The 17,264-nt window shown below is 41.5% G+C and overlaps 1 protein-coding gene across 2 annotated transcripts in view; it reads right to left on the bottom strand.

Annotated features, from left to right (window-relative positions):
* The window catches only part of elovl5 (ELOVL fatty acid elongase 5), a 99,784-nt gene extending 82,694 nt beyond the window's left edge, over nt 1-17,090 (bottom strand). Inside the window, exon 1 of one of the 2 annotated variants that reach the window (XM_043679614.1) lies at nt 16,916-17,090. The gene's annotated coding sequence lies outside the window, so the exon portion shown is untranslated. Of the gene's footprint in view, nt 1-16,881 lie in introns of both variants that reach the window. The other variant, XM_043679605.1, reaches the window with a different exon arrangement.
* Between the last annotated feature and the right edge of the window lie 174 nt (nt 17,091-17,264).

The raw sequence follows: 17,264 nt of genomic DNA, 5'->3' as shown, positions 1-17,264 counted from the left end.
TCTATCCCCAATGGCCTACTTCCTTTTTCCTTTGCCAGTTGGTTAACTTCTAATTCCAGAATCCTCACAGATTCTGTCCCTTCCACCTGAGCATTAGCTCACAGCCACAGTCTGCACAACGAACAATAAAACCAACATTCTCTCTCTGCTTCAGGGCTAGGACTGGCTGCCTCTATCTCCTGCTCTCTGCCTCTCACAGGGCTGCACCTGATCTTTGTCTAGAATTTCAGGGTTACCTTGGGAACCATGTAAACTAATACTAAAATGGTTTTCTACCATCTTCTCCCTTCCCAAAGCTCATCTCCATGAGCTAACTTTCTAACATAGAAATCCAGATAGAAATGCCAACTATCTTCTATCTTCCTTCCCCAAGCAGGAACTAGTTGACTCAAAGGACAGATTGCCTATTAGGTCCTGTTTTGGGGTCTCAATGTTACATTACAAGACTGACTGCACGAATGTGAAATCACATTACAGGACAGACTACCAGGGTTAAAATGTCACAAGACTGACTGCAAGGGTTGCAATGCTGTACTACAGAACTGACTTTTGGAATATTTTGTGCAACTCTGGTCCCCTGGTTATAGAAAGGACATTATGAAACTAGAAAGGGTTCAGAAAAGATTTACAAGGATGTTGCTAGGGTTGGAAGGTTTGAGCTATGGGGAGAGGCTGAACAGGCTAGAGCTGTTTTCCTGGAGCGTTGGGGTGATCTTTATAGAGGTTTATAAAATCATGAGGTGTCTGGATAGGGGAAATAGACAAGATCTGTTCCCTGGGGTGAGGGAGTCCAGAACTAGAGGGCATAGGTTTAAGGTGAGAGGGGGAAGATATAAAAGGCGCCTAAGGGGCAACCGTTTCACGCACAGGGTGGTGCATGTATGGAATGAGCTGCCAGATAAATTGTGGAGGTTGCTACAATTACAACATTTAAAAGATATCTGGATGGATATATGAATAGGAAGGGACATGGGCCAAGTGCTGGCAAATGGGACTAGATAAATTTAGGATATCTGGTTGGCATGGACGAGTCAGACCAAAAGGTTTGTTTCCGTGCTGTACGTCTTTATGACTCTGACTACAAGGGTGCAAGGTCACATTACAGACTGACAGCAGGAGTGTGTGATTACATGAAGGCCTGACTCCAGGGATGCAATGCTACACTACAGCAATGATTGCAGGGGAGTACAAGGTCATATTACAAGACTGACTGCTGGGGTTACAAGGTCACATTATAGTACTAATTATAGGGATTGTAATGTCACATTACAGGACTGACTGCTGAAAGGGAAGCATGGTTGCAAAACTCAAGCAAATTCAGGAGTTGCAAGATCACATTACACAAACAATTTCACAAAATGCAAGGTCAAATTAAAGGAGTGACTGGTGGCGTAACGCCCTTGAGAATATTCACCAAAGACCTATGACAGTTGTAACAGCATGAAAGACTGCAACCATCAAAAAAAACAGTAAGTAACAATATACCTTGTAATTCCCAGCAATGTTGGAAGGTACCAGGTCACCAGGGAAAGCCAATTACCCAGGAGTAGGAGAAAACACAAAGTAAATTTTTAAAAAGTGGTGTTTGTAACTGGATTGCAATAACACCCAGAAAAGAGAAAAAAATATTTATGGTAGTCATGTTCTTAGATTAGAGCTGAAAATGTGTTGCTGGAAAAGCGCAGCAGGTCAGGCAGCATCCAAGGAGCAGGAGAATCGACGTTTCGAGCATGAGCCCTTCGATTAGGAAACTTCAAAATAATAAATCGATTCAACAGGGTAGAGACTGAGAAACCACTTCCATGAGCGCAAGAGATCAAAATACATAGGTCCACAGGTTACAAATGGGTTTCATTCTGGAGTTCATCCGCAAGTCTATTTGCACCTAAGTCGGAACACAATGCAACATAAAGTAGTTATTCATTAATACAGGAAATGTTCAAATGTCGGATATTTAAAATCACATCCCTGGATGGGATCATGTTGACACGTTATGAGTGTTCCTAAATTGTAGACTCCTGGAGTTGTAATATGAGTTAAGTAATTCAATAGTGAAATCAAGAAGTACTTATTTACACAAGGTGTGGCTCAAATCTGAAACTCAATCAGACAGAACGTTGTGAATGCTGTGGGTCAACTAAATTATCAAAATTTAAATCAATAAGTTTTTATTGATCAGGAATATTAAGGGACATGGCTCATAGGTGGATAAATATGTAGATCATTTACAATATAAAGGGAAAGAAAACTCGGGGTGAACGAATGGCCTACCTCTGTTCCGAGATCTCAAAACATCAATAGTTTGCTTCAATGATTGCTCCTCCATCATAAGGTCAGAAGTGGAAATGTTTGCTGATGATTGCACAATTAGCAGTCCACATCCAAATGCAGCAAGATGTATACTCCATCTTGGATTGTGCTGGCAAGTGACAAATAATATTCACACCATGAAAGTGCCAATCAATAACCACCTTCAAGAGAGAATTCAACCATCGCCCCTTGACAGTCAATGGCATTACCATTTGTTATAAATTTGAAGGCATGTACTGTACCTCTTAAGAGATGGTGAATGCTGTTCTGCACTGAGAGATTACAAGCACCTGTGTATATGAGTAGCTAGCAGACTCAGATTGTATTGGAAAATTGAAAATGTGTAACATTTGGCTGTGAAATGGATACCTGAGTTGGTTTCTGTTTTGACAACAATTCGAATTTAACCAGTTTAAATTATGCCTCAGGACACTAAAACCCAACCAAGTTTGAATTTATTGTTTTGTCAACCTCAAACCAATGAGACGATCCGATGTTGGGGGTATAAAAAAAGACAGGCATTTTAAAAATCAGACAGAGTAACTGAGATTGAGAAAGACCCAAGATATTGAAACACTCTCTATCAAAGGTACCTTTTCATACGAAACATATTCGCGGTAAAAGAAAGACGACGACCCAGGGAGATCTTTAGCCGAAAGAAGAAAGACACCAAAGACAACAGCCGCTGTATGGTTTTGAAATTAAGTTGATGTAATTTTAGTTAGTGTTTTATTGGAACTGTATACTGTCATAGTGTTGGAGGCAGATAATAAACAGTTAAGAGAAAGGGGGCCCTTAGAGTTGTGAATAATTGTTATTTAATGTTCACTTTTAGAGTTAAAGAATAAATTGGTATTATTTTCTTTAAATAGAGGAATTTGGGAGTTCTCTGTCATTCATATTTTAACAGATTACAAGGCGATATTTGGTTTAATTAACAGAAGGGTTCACCACTGTGTCGTAATACCATTGCTGAATCCCATACTACCAACATCCTGTGGGTTACCATTACCCAGAAACTGAACTGAACCAATCATATACCCACAACAGAAGGTCAGAGGCTAGCAATACTGCAGCGGGTATCTCACTTCCTGACTCCCCTAAGTCTGTCCCCCATCAACAAGGTACAAGTAAGGAGTGTGATGAAATGTTACCCACTTGTCTGGTTGGGTGCAGCTCCAAGAACACTCATAAAGCTTAACACTATCCAGAACAAAGCAGTCCACTTAATGGGCACCCCATCTAGCACCTTCAACATTCATTCTCTTCACTACCAACACACAGTAGCAGGGGTGTGTACAATGTATGTGTTTCTGCAGAAATTCACCTAAGAGTCCTCAGGTAGCACCTTCCAAACCCATGACCTCTAACAATCACAAGGGCAAAGGTAGCAGATACATGGGGACATCGCCCACTCACAAGTTCTCTTCCAACCCACTCACTGTCCTGACTTGGAAATATATTACTGTCCCTTCAATGTTACGGGATCAAAATCCAGGAACTTCCTCCCTAACTTCCCAAAATTCCATGAGGAACGGAACTTTGAGATCACAGGAAAGCCCCTGCATGGCTTGAATAGCCTTCAAGTGTGCTCTATGTCAAAAAGAAAACCAAAAGATACATTGATGCTGTGGGTATATGAACTACGCCTTAACATCACCTGACCTTGTCTAGTAAAAGGCATTAAAAAAGGTTAGGAGTTAGCAGGAAAACAGAATCTTATTCTGCTTTGCATGCTGTCTTCAGACAAGTCGCTGTGTCATCCATGTTTCTTGTGTTTTTGTGCTGCAGTACAAAATCCAGGAGCATCTCTTCAGCAACTTTTAAGTGCCATCCAGGTCGGTGCAGAACACAGCAATGATACAGTCCTACCTTCACTGTACACCATTGTATGTTTTCATCTACAAATATTAAAGAGCAATCTAGTAAAACAGCATGAACCAGTCCGGTTTCATATGGATTAATAACGTTATTTGGAGCCAAATGGTACAACCTTGACCGTGATTTCACTCTCTAGCACAGCGTAACTCCAATCCAGTTGGTTGTCAACAAGGTCAGCTAATTCATAGGTACCAGAGGTATCTTTTCCTTATCACAGGCATCAGACTGGGAGCAACTGACAACTTTGTCAAAATTAGAGTTTTGAGTTACTTAAATTTGACTCGTTGCAATTTATCTATCAAGTCTCCTCTCAAGCTGCTCTTCTCCAAAGAAGACAGCCTGAACCTCTCCAATTTGTAACTGATATTTGTCACTCCAGGACAATTCTGATGAATCTCTCCCTCTCTCCTGCTTTAAGATCCTCCTTAAAACCTACTCCTTTAACTGCATTTTTGGCCACCTGTCCCGAATATATCCTGAGTGGCTCAATGTTGAATTTTCTTTGAATACATTTCTTTTAAGCACATTGTGGATATTTAACAGTACTAAAAGTGCTACAGAAATGTAAATCATTTCTATTTGAATTCTCACACTATAAGTGAGGCTCAGTGATATTGGGTCCTAATTTACATAAATTCTAAGTACCACTCCAGAGTTTAAGCATATGATCTGCTTTATATTTCAATGCAGTACTGACGGAATGCAACAATTTCAGAAATACTGTATTATCTTTCTGCCAGGATCATATGGAATTATGTGAAAGTTACTCCATGGAATTAAATCGTTTGGAGTTTATGATGGTGCTCCAGTGATTCTTATATTCCTCACCCACAGGAAAGTTGGTCCTTTCAGATGTGTAACCACACAAAACTTTGAAGGAACCATGCACTTAAATAAATCTACCACAAACACTAAAAGTAAATTTGAGTGAATGTTGCTCATGCCTACTCTCCACACAAATGAAAGCCTGAATCCAAAATTTCCAAACCTTTCCTATATCCCTTCATCTTCTTTCAAACACTTAGCCACCCATTCTTAAGTACAAACATGCATCTGTTCATCTTCTTAATCCAACAGTTATTCCACAGCCTTATAGACCCGATCTCAAAACATTTCTGCTACGTCCAAAATCTCTAATTTTATATTTATGTCCCTTCTCTCTTTTGTGTCCACTCCCTTCTTCATTTTGAACAACTCTGTCAAATCATCCTGTAATCTCCACAGCTGTCGCTCAGTCTCAAACCACCAACATCCTTGGGGTTAGCATTGACCAGGAACTGAACTGGATCAACCATAATAATATTGTGGATACGAGAGCAATGAACCTCTCATGTGATGACAACCCAAAGCTGGTTCAGTGATGGCTCATCAGACTGGTTCCTGGGATACTGACATTGTCCCTTAAAAAGAGAGATTGAACAAACTAGGCCTGTATTGTCGACAGTTTTGAAGAATGAGAGGTCATCTAACTGAAACCCACAAAATGCTTAAGGGAAACCTACAAAAGGGAGAGACAGGATAGATTCAGGTAATGCTTCCCCTGGTTGGGGAGTCCAGAGCCAGGAACACAACTTTAAAAACAAATGAGATGCTACACAAGTTCATGTTGAGAAGAAATTTTATTCAGAGGGTTTTGAATCTTTGGAATTCTCCACTACAGGAGGCTGTGGAGTCTCAGTTTTTGAGTATGTTTAACATTGATATATTTCCATTTGCCTGTGCTGTACAGGGTTATGAAGATGATGGGGACAAAAAGGATTGTTCAATCAGAGAGAGAGTGGACTTCCCCTACTCCCACGTTCCTATATCTTCCATCTAAAAAGCTAAAATCAGGAATTTTAATGAAATACTCCCTACTTGGCAGGATGACAGCAGCTCCAACAATACTCAAAAAATTTGACACAATCCAGAACAAGGCAGCTGCTCAATCAGCACCACATCCACTACCTTATGCATTCCGTTCACCCTACCACTTCTGATGAGCAGTATGAAACATCTAATAATTGCACTGCAGTAAACACCAAGGCTCCTCCTGCGACAGTACTTCCCAAACCCATGACCTCCACCACATCGAAGGACAAAAGCAGCACGGAACAAATCATCACATGCGATTTCCCCCCAAGTCACACACCATCCAGATGTGGAACTACACTGCTGTTCTTTCAGTGCCGCTCTTTTCTGTAGGATGAATCAAGACTAGAAAGACTGCAGCGATTCAAAATGGCGACTCACCATGACCTCTGCAAGGACAATTAAGAATGGACAACAAAAGCTGGGCTTGCCAGTGATCTTGGCATTGATGTGACAGAGATGCCCATATAGAGTCATAGAATGACTATATTTAAAAAGAAACTTTTACTTCTGGGTTCATGCCTCATCCTTTTTGTGAAAAGCCTTGAGATAATATTTCTGATTAGATTAGATTACTTACAGTGTGGAAACAGGCCCTTCGGCCCAACAAGTCCACACCGACCCTCTGAAGAGGAACCCATCAGACCCTTTCCCCTACATTTACCCCTACACCTAACACTACGGGCAATTTAGCACAGCCAATTCACCTAACCTGCACATTTTTGGACTGTGGGGAGAAACCGGAGCACCCGGAGGAAACCCACGCAGACACGGGGAGAATGTACAAACTCAACACAGACAGTTGCCTGAGGCGGGAATTGAACCCGGGTCTCTGGCACTTGTGAGGCAGCAGTGCTAACCACTGTGCCATCATGCCACCCGGCAAATGCAATTCCAGACTGCTCCAGTATCTGCAGAAATGCTATAAATCACCAGTCGGTCGGTCTGCTGTTTTGTCAGAGAATTTTGGATGCGTTCCCAGCACTCTAGGTGCTTTATAACCTTACATACCTAAACCAGACACTCGATCTTGTGTCACAATCTGAGGGGAAAAGGTAACATTTGCTTTACCCAAAAACGTCTGTAAAATTAATGATTAAACTAGTAGATGGAGATGAGCCCATAATTCAGTTTTGAACTCAGACAATTCTGTAACACAGATTTAAAGATGCTTACTTGAATTCAGGGCCCAGGGAGGGGTATGACTTTTTTAGATTAGATTACTTTACAGTGTGGAAACAGGCCCTTCGGCCCAACAAGTCCACACCGACCCGCCGAAGCGTAACCCACCCATACCCCTACATTTACCCCTTACCCAACACTACGGGCAATTTAGCATGGCCAATTCACCTGACCTGCACATCTTTGGACTGTGGGAGGAAACCGGAGCACCCGGAGGAAACCCACGCAGACACGGGGAGAACGTGCAAACTCCACACAGTCAGTCGCCTGAGGCGGGAATTGAACCCGGATCTCTGGCGCTGCGAGGCAGCAGTGCTAACCACTGTGCCACCGTGCCGCCCATGTAGTCTTTATGACCCTACAACAAACATTAGGGTCATTAGATCACTGTCAGGCTCAATTTTCTGTATTGAGCCCACCAATTGCAACATATTCAAAATATACTCAATTGTGCCTACTTCACTGTATTATTCATGAGGAGGTTGGATAGGCTGGGACCTTTTTCACTGGATCATCACACTTTGAGAGGTGACCTTATTGAGATTTATAAAGCCATTATGAGTACAGATAAGGTGAAAGGCAGGTGACTTCTCCCTAGGATGGAGGATTTCAAGACTAGATGGTGTATTTTTAAGGTGAGAGGAGAAAGATTTAAAAAGGGCATAAAGGCAACTTCTTTTACACAAAGTGGTTTGTGTGTGGAATGAACTTCCAGATGAAGTGGTGGATGGAGGTAGACTTACATTTAGAAGTACATGAATAGGAAAGATTTGGAGGGACATGGAATCAGCGCAGGCTGGTGGGGCTTGTTCAGTTGGGAACATGGTTGGCATGGACTGGTTGGACTGAAGAGTCTGGTTCCGTGCTGTTTGACTCTATGACTCTGACTGGAACAAATTACTCTGATTTCAAACCTTTCACCTATTCCCTGTCTTTTGAATCCCTGACAGGATCCCGATTCTTCAAGATGTCTGTACTCATCTAACTCTGGCCCCTTGAGCATCGCTGAATATAATTACTCCACCACTGGGAACAATACAATGAAATGGCTAGACATTCAGCTCTAGAATACCCTCCCTAAACCTCACTGCCTCCATTTCCTTCCTTCAAGCTGCTCCTTAAAATCTACCTCTTTAACCAAGCTATTAGACACCAACCTCAATGTCTCCTTTTGTGGCTCCATGCTTTTTTTCTGTTGTTTGATGTTTCTATGGATCACTTTGGGATGATTTACCCAGTTAAAAGGATTACATAATTACCATTGGAGTCACTGACAAGTCCAAATGCACTGTTACAAAGATTGATGTCTCACAAATCTGACCACTGCCAACAGCGAGAGCAAAACATTCCACAAAGCACTTGTACTGGAGGCTGACAATGCAATGCATAACTGTAGCCTGTATCGTGCTCCAGTAATCCAGCTCAATATGAGCGTAAAATCTTTCCACAAGGGACAAGCAACTCGAGTACTAAATTGGTTTTTGATTTGCATCAGTTACAGCGAAGAGCAAATCCAGCCCAAATGTCTCAGAAAAGCTGGGAAACCAAAACAAAAACACCAAATTAGGATCAGAGAAATATAGAACGATAGTTTACGTTAGAGCGTAGAAAACAAGGAGGAAAGAAAGAGAAATATGGAGGTTGAGAGAAAGAAAGTATATGGTAAAAAGGAATCAAAGAGAACAGAGAGAATGCAGAGATGAAAAACACAAAAGAGAGAAAAGCAGACAGAAATTTAAACAAACACTGAGGTGGAGCAAAAGGTACATGAAGTAGGAGTTGGAAGAAAAAGGATTGAAAAAGAACTGCGAATGGATACAGGAAAAAGCGTGACAAAGAGAAAAAAGGCAAGAAATACCAGTGACAAACGAGAGTCGGAAACGTTGAGAAAGAGATCAAAAAGCAGAGTTTAAACAAAGGCCAAGAGGAAGGTGAAAACTGAACAGTGTGAGATAATAACAGAAAATGAAGACAAAACAGGAGATAAGGACTGAAAGAGAGAACAAGTGGAAAAAGATTAGGATTGTCATGAATAGGGATGTGAATTAACAAAAAGGAAAACTGTGTGTGAGAGAGAGAGAGAAAAACAGGAATGAAGAAAAATGATGGAACAAAAAGAAAACCAAAGGAAGAGAGAGAACATAAAGATACGTGCGCACAAAAATAGGCCAACGATTTTCTATTTTTCTCTGTGAAGATATAAAAATGCCCAGCCTTTAAAATGGACAGTGAAGACCTGAATAGATCGTGGTGTGCACACACTCAAACCTTAGTGGTAGCCCATCACATGCCAAATAGGTTGATTCCAACAATGGCTGATGAGGGCAATTGTCCGAATATAGTGTAGGCCCAAGGCTTCTCTTAATGCCCATTACAAACTCATTAGAGCACTATACTTAAGATCTAAAAGCAAAGCAGAGGTCCTTAATGGGCCAACAGGAAAGTGCCACCAAAAATATTTTACTTGCCGGAATCTGAACAGCAGGAGTGCTCTTCCTAGCTGAGCACTGAAATTCCGGGTGGCTGCCCATTCCCAGCAACTGCCCCCTCCACTAGATTCTCTCAAGAGCAGGCGGAAAATGTCACCAATTGTATACATTCCTTCTGAACTGTATTTGTGGTGTGGTTTTGTCACTGCTAGCATAGCTCCTGAATCTGAGTGCAATGCAGTTTCCAGGCACCATTCCCCCGCCCCGTCCAAACAGCTGAAAGAAAGCATTAGATACCCAAAAGAAAACAGTGCTCTTTTAGATTAGATTTTAGATTTAGATTAGATTACATTACAGTGTGGAAACAGGCCCTTCAGCCCAACAAGTCCACACCGACCCACCGAAGCGCAACCCACCCATACCCCTACATTTACCACTTACCTAACATTATGGGCAATTTAGCATGGCCAATTCACCTGACCTGCACATCTTTGGACTGTGGGAGGAAACCGGAGCACCCGGAGGAAACCCACACAGACACTGGGAGAACGTGCAAACTCCACACAGTCAGTCGCCTGAGGCGGGAATTGAACCCGGGTCTCCGGCGCTGTGAGGCAGCAGTGCTAACCACTGTGCCACCGTGCCGTCCACTTTTTTTTTAAATGATATTTTCTTTTGTTTTCCTGTTTTTGCTTTTAGATTAGATTACATTACAGTGTGGAAACAGGCCCTTCGGCCCAACAAGTCCACACCGACCCACTGAAGTGCAACCCATTCATACCCCTACTCCTACATTTACATTTACCCTTTACCTAACACTACAGGCAATTTTAGTATGGCCAATTCACCTGACCTGCACATCTTTGGACTGTGGGAGGAAACCGGAGCACCCGGAGGAAACCTACGCAGACACGGGGAGAACGTGCAAACTCCACACAGACAGTCACCTGAGGCGGGAATTGAACCCAGGTCTCTGGCGCTGTGAGGCAGCAGTGCTAACCATCTTATTACAGAAGATCTTTGTTAGTCTACAGCTACAGAAATGCTGCATTAGTCAGCAAACAGAAGAAAATACAGTAAAGTGGCAAATATATTATTTCCTAGACACTCAGTTGAACAGTAATCTGCTGTTTTGTATAGCCCCTGGGGTCTCGTGACATTTCCTTATTTCTTTGTTTCTGGTTTTTTTTGTCCCTGCCTCTCAAGATGTTTCTTTCCTTCTTGGCTTCCCTTTGTCTAAGGTGCAGGGGTTGCTGAATGTGAGAAGACAGGTGGAATCACTGAACTCTTGAGCAGCCAACAGTCATAGAGATGTACAGCATGGAAACAGACCCTTCGGTCCAACCCGTCCATGCCGACCAGATATCCCAACCCAATCTAGTCCCATCTGCCAGCACCCAGCCCATATCCCTCCAAACCCTTCCTATTCATATACCTATCCAAATGTCTCTTAAATGTTGCAATTGTACCAGCCTCCACTACATCCTCTGGCAGCTCATTCCATACACGTACCACCCTCTGCATGAAAAAGTTGCCCCTTAGGTCTCTTTTATATCTTTCCCCTCTCACCCTAAACCTATGCTCTCTAGTTCTGGACTCCCCAACCTCAGGGAAAAGACTTTGCCTATTTATCCTAGTCAAGACAGTTTTGGTTGAGACTGGATTTAAATACAGCATGCTTGGAAAATCAGTAAGAATATAGTAAGAAATATGAATTTCATCAGTGGAGGGACTATGATTTGCAATATGGCAGAACTGGAAATTGATCTGTTTGGATAAAAAAAAAAGGACCCCCCAGCTCAGCCAGATAAGGACCTGAGTTTAGCAAAAATGAACTGCTCAATAAGGAGTTTGAATTGGAGGCTAGGATTATTGACAGGATCAAGTAGGATAGTTTTGTATTGGCAATATGGTGTTGCATAGGTCTAATTCATCTACCATTTAGGAATATGACCATAAATTGATGGTATGGATTTGTATAAGCTCATGGAGATGTAAGGATGAGTGTCATCAGCACACAGGTAGCAACCAAACCCACATTAATGAATATCAACTGTAGATAAAGCCTGGAAAGGATAAATATAGCCTATGAGGTGCTCTTAAAGTGGCCACATTAGATGGGAGAAGAAATCACTTTAAAAGATGAGTTCTATACAATTGACAGATAGGGATCAAACCATGCAGGAGCGGCATCACAAAGGTGAATTAGATGCAATAAATCATAGAGTCATATTACACATATTTCAGCCCATCAATTCTGTATTGAAGCAAGATGGAGTAGTCAACAGTAACAAATACCATAGAGATTCATTACCTCTCGCCTTACAAACATTAATGATTCCAAGTTCCGAGATAGCAAAAGTTTCACGCAATAAAGTGATGCTTAAGCAGAAACAAGCAGCCTTCCCCAACAAGGGATAACCTTGACTTCAGCACAATTGAACATTATTTAGCAAATAGGCAGCTGGATCACAAGACAAGAATTAATCTCACAATTGGTACCAAATAACAAAGATCTCTTAAGCTTTGTTTTCCAATAGTACAAAGGTTTTCTCTATATTGTTGCATGTTTAAAACGTTTTATGTGCAATATGTCCAGTCCCACATTTTACAATGTACTGAACATCAAATATTTAGTTTTCATGTCAGTGAAATACAATTACCACAGATACATAACATAAATTACATGGGTGAGTGGATGAATCAATTAACAATGTCTGTAATTTGTTTTAGCCAAGTAGTACCCATAAGCAATGATTAGTAAATTTGTAAATGACTTAATAAGGGTGAATTTTCAGTATTAGAGACAACGAAGTCAGATATCACTGATGCTGTTATGAGAACTTTCTTTCTTTAACTTTATGCCAAGTGTAAGAGAGTGGTAAATGAGGTGCAAAAATCACTAGATCACAGTGTCCTTATGTATTTATTTACTTATTAAACCTCAGTAAAAATGTCCCATTCTGTTGGTGATTTGGTACATTCAGTATTGAACAAAAGCCTGATGCCAAAATAAACAAAACAGTTAAAATAACCATCAAAGCTATAGCAATTTCAACCAGAATCAAGAGATCATTGCCCCTTACTTGGGAGTAGTGCTCTATGAAATTTGGTACATTATATATCTTGAAGTATAGAAGGTAAGGAATGGAAATGAAAGTCCAATACAGAAATCTCCATTGCTGCAGCCTACTGAAATATTTTGTTAATCAATTCATAGTTAGAAAATGAATCTATACAAATGATGGTCAATAGTGAATAAGCTCTCATTGTTTTACATACTCCCATACCAACTTCATGTTGGCAAAGTAGGGTTCAGGACATGATTTGTCGTTGTGGATGGAGAAAGATAGCAGCAGGAAAAAGCCACTTCAAGCCTTTTTTTAAAAAAAACATAGTTAATCTGTACTTCAACTCCAGCTTTTTAATTTTTGCTACTTATCCCTTGAATTTATCCCTTATAAATTTTAAAATTTATAATTGAAATGTTAAATTAACCCAGAAGTTTGTTTCTTCTGGGGAGAGAATTGTCACTTCCTTCTCTACTGTGCATGACAAATGCTTCCTCAATTTCACTCCAATATGAGCTGGATCTACATTTTAATTTGTGCCCTTTGTTTTGAATTGCCCCTTCTCAGGATTTACAGTACTGAATTCTACAATACTGAAATGTTACTAACCCCTTCAGTTTAGTAACATTCTGCTGAGTCTATGGTGCATGCACTCTTAAGGCTTAAATATCCCTCCTGAGGTACAGCAACCAATTACGAATACAGTACACCAAGTGAAATCTCCAAGGTCAATTTAATTGCAACATAGCTTCCAAACCATTGTAACCCATTAAGATAAAGAGCAATGTTCGACCTTTTTTGATGATTCTGTGTACCTGACCAGTATTTGTGAACCTGTCTCTTATTTGTGAACCAGGACTATATTTGCGAACTTGTCCAATATTTGCGAACTTGGGTCCAATATTTGCGAACCTGTCCAATATTTGTGCCCACTACTGTCCAGTATTTTTAGACTAATCCAATAGTCTACTGTGATTCACAGAGTTAGTTACCAAATCCCTTTCCTCCTCCACATCTCCTAGTCTACTTCCCTCTAGGAAATATTCTGACTTGTGTTTACTGGATCCAAAGTATGGATTAAATCTTACATTCCCCACATTGAACTTCACCAGCACAGTCTTTTCCGAACAAATTATCATAGCTATGTTCCTTTGCAACTTTCTGCTCCTGTCAACACAATTTAATGGGTCTCCTAACTCAGAAAGCTTGGATATGCAACTATTTTGACTTTGCACAGTTTTCACCGAATTCTTGTATTCCTATACTTGAGCACACATGACAATAAAATCTAATGCTAAATTTCAATTCTACTTCTTCACCCACCTCATGCTTCACCCATCTGATGCTTCAGTACAGGTCACTGGGGAATAATACTAGCTTGCTCCTGGCCATCCTGACAAACTACTAACTCCTGCCAAAGAGGTACCTCTCATTCCTCTAGTTCCTTGCTTCTAGTTCCAGCAACAATCTCCAGTGAAAAACATGCCTGATAAATTCTAGCACAGATTATATTCATAGGTGTTACCCCATCCACCAAAATGATGACCTCTTCAAAAGATCCAGGATTAGTGCTACACGATCTACTCTTCACTAACCGTTTTTGGCTATCTCATCGTCATCTATGTACTCAGTCATCCTGTACTCAGTCATCAGTCATCATGACGGCAGCATTCCAGTAACTTCACCAAGGCTGGTGTTAAACTGAGAGGGCTAACATATCTGCACTGCACCATTTCCTTCATCAATATATTTGGCAAAATGCTTCATCACCAGACCTTTCTAACAAGCATTCAAGGCGTCAGTTTGTTAGTGGTGAGAAGGGCACTACCTGTCAGAACCTTAATGTACACCTGGACTCTCTGCACTACCTACACTGCCCTTGAAGCAGCTGTGGGAGGGGTTGAGACTGTCACACATCTCCTTCTGGAATGTGCCTTTGCCAAAGAAGTCTGGAGAGAGACACAGTGGTATTAGTCAAGGTTCATCCCAAGCAGCCCCGTGAAGCAGGACTTTGTGTTCTATAGGCTGTTGCCTGGGACGCACACTGAGACAACCATTGACTGTGCCTGGAGGGCCATCAACTCGGTGAAGGACGTTCTTTGGTGTGCCCAAAACTTGTTGGTCTTCCAGAGCAAGGAGTTGACCTCGACTGAGTGTTGCCAACTGTCACATTCCAAGGTCCAAGACTATCTACTGAAGGCCACACTAAAGCTTGAGGTAACTGCTGCCAAGGCACAGTGGGAAAAGACCACTATCTGAGGTCTTCTTGCCGAAGTTAATGAAGGTCCATTCAGTTATCGGGCCCTCCAGGTGCCTCACGCACATATTAGCAGTACCTTGCATAATTAAGAAATGCCTATACATAAAGTCAAACCCCAATGCATGTTTGCTCTCAATAAGCAAAGACTGTACAGAACTGAACTGCTTCAGTAACTGTGTACATGCATAAAGATTTCTTAATGAAAAATATATTTTCTGAGTTTTGGTACCCAAGACTGTTCTCTACATGATAAAATCTATGCTAAAAAACACATTGCAAACTCAACAAGCTCTTAGAAGAATTGAAAGTGTGCATGGATTTCTGCCAGGTGCTCCAGTTTCCTCCAAAGACACGCAAGTTAGGTGGACTGGACATGCCAAATTGCCAGTAGGGAACAGGAATGTGCAAATTAGGTAGATTAGCCATGGGTAAAAATCCCATGCAGAGTTACGGGTATGGGTTGGGGGTGAGAAGAGTTGGTTGGGGGTCAGATGCTCTTTGGAGAATCAGTGCACACTCGATGGGCTGAGTGGCCTCTTTCTGCACTGTCAGGATTCTATGATCTATAATTAGTCTTTGGATTACAAGTACATATTGGAAAAATCAATATTTCCATTTGTTCTATCATCTGATAACTTTTTTGATCAGGTCCTGCAATAAATAGCATTTAACTGACTCTAAGAACCAGCTGAGAAAGCTTTGACTACATTAAATGTTCATCTGGCAATATTTACAATTTCAACTGTGTTCCAGGATACTAATGCAAAGAAACAGACTGAAAGTTGAACGAGAACAGTAGCAGAAAATGAACACGGAAACTTAATAAAAAGTCATTTTTGAGAGCTACACAAATATTCAGAAAACTACAAAGAAAAATTGTTTCTCATTCGTAGCTGAGCTCAGGACTAGTTGCTTGTTATTTGTATTCAACTGGTTGCCAGAACTAAAACTTTTTGACACTTGTGTTGTATTGTAAATAACAATAATCAGTATTTAACAGTCCCTGACAATCCCAGAATTTCCTTAATACCTTAGATCAAACCAGACTTGCTTCAATGATTAATGCCAGTACTGTAATGATTTTTAAAATACACCATGCCTGTGCCAAAACAAAGTTTCATCCCAGAAAGAGACCAACCTTGGCACAGAAAGTTTCACCTACATTCAGAGAGACATCTTGACCATGTATTTGGATGGGGAATGTCTAGTTTCAGTGGGAGGAGTGCCAATGCTCTGGGGTGTCCTTGCGAAAAGAGTTGAACGTTTGCTACTCTTCGCATCATGTGAGAACAAAATCTCTGCACAGCACTCACACACTGTTGCATTTCATTTTCAAACTCTTCATATGCCGTTTCCTTGCCTTTAATTTACTATTTTGTGCAGCTGCTCCCCTCCCCCCGCGTAGCATGTAGCAACCTCAGAAACATTAATTGGTGCCAAGCTAAGGTTTAGGTGTTACCTCAATATTCAATCACAAAACCAACAGCAGTCATCAAAAGGACTGTGACTGAAGTGGGAGAGCACGCCCTGAGAGAGGAAAGATGCAAAGTGCTCCTCTCCAGCAGAGTAACAAAGAAAAAGATATATATTACAGAAGTACTGCTTTGTGCTCGATCAGTGCAAGCAAGGCTTAAGAGAAAGCCTCCGCTTGCTCTCGGCGCAAAACAAAGTGCAGGTCTAAAACCACATCGTCTTGCTTCTACGATTGAAATGCAAAATACATGAAGCATTTGTGCCCTGCCGGAGATTGCAGGCTACCCGGGATCATTACACACACACTTCGCCCAGACAGTCATTGCCAAACTGCAATTTGCACTGCTCCCACTTTTTGTAGAACAGCACATAACATTTCACGCACATTTCTAACAGATATATGGTATTCAGCGGCTGAACTCACAGAACGGTTAATGCAGCAATGCCTCCTCACTCACCTCGTGAAAATAAAGATCCTGACAGTCGAAGTGGAGAAAAAGCAAAGGCTCCTCCTCCTGCTGCTGCTCTCAGAGTGGAGTTAGCTCCCTCTCACAGTCTGACAATCCACTGCAGGCAGGCTAAAGCTACACAGACAAAAAGACAAAGCGACAGGGAGAGGGAGAGGGAGAGACTGGACCAGACGCGGGGAAAGAAACCTTTATATTCCTGGCAACGTCACTCACACACACACAACAGATAACCAGCAGAAGAGGCACTCACATCTCCCCCCACCCCCTCACTCACCTCCCTCCCCACACCCCCTCACTCACCTCCCTCCCCACACTCCCCCACCCCCTCACTCACCTC

Source organism: Chiloscyllium plagiosum, chromosome 3, assembly GCF_004010195.1.
Source record: "Chiloscyllium plagiosum isolate BGI_BamShark_2017 chromosome 3, ASM401019v2, whole genome shotgun sequence".
Lineage (NCBI taxonomy): Eukaryota > Metazoa > Chordata > Chondrichthyes > Orectolobiformes > Hemiscylliidae > Chiloscyllium > Chiloscyllium plagiosum.
This window is presented reverse-complemented; position numbering and strand designations above follow the sequence as displayed.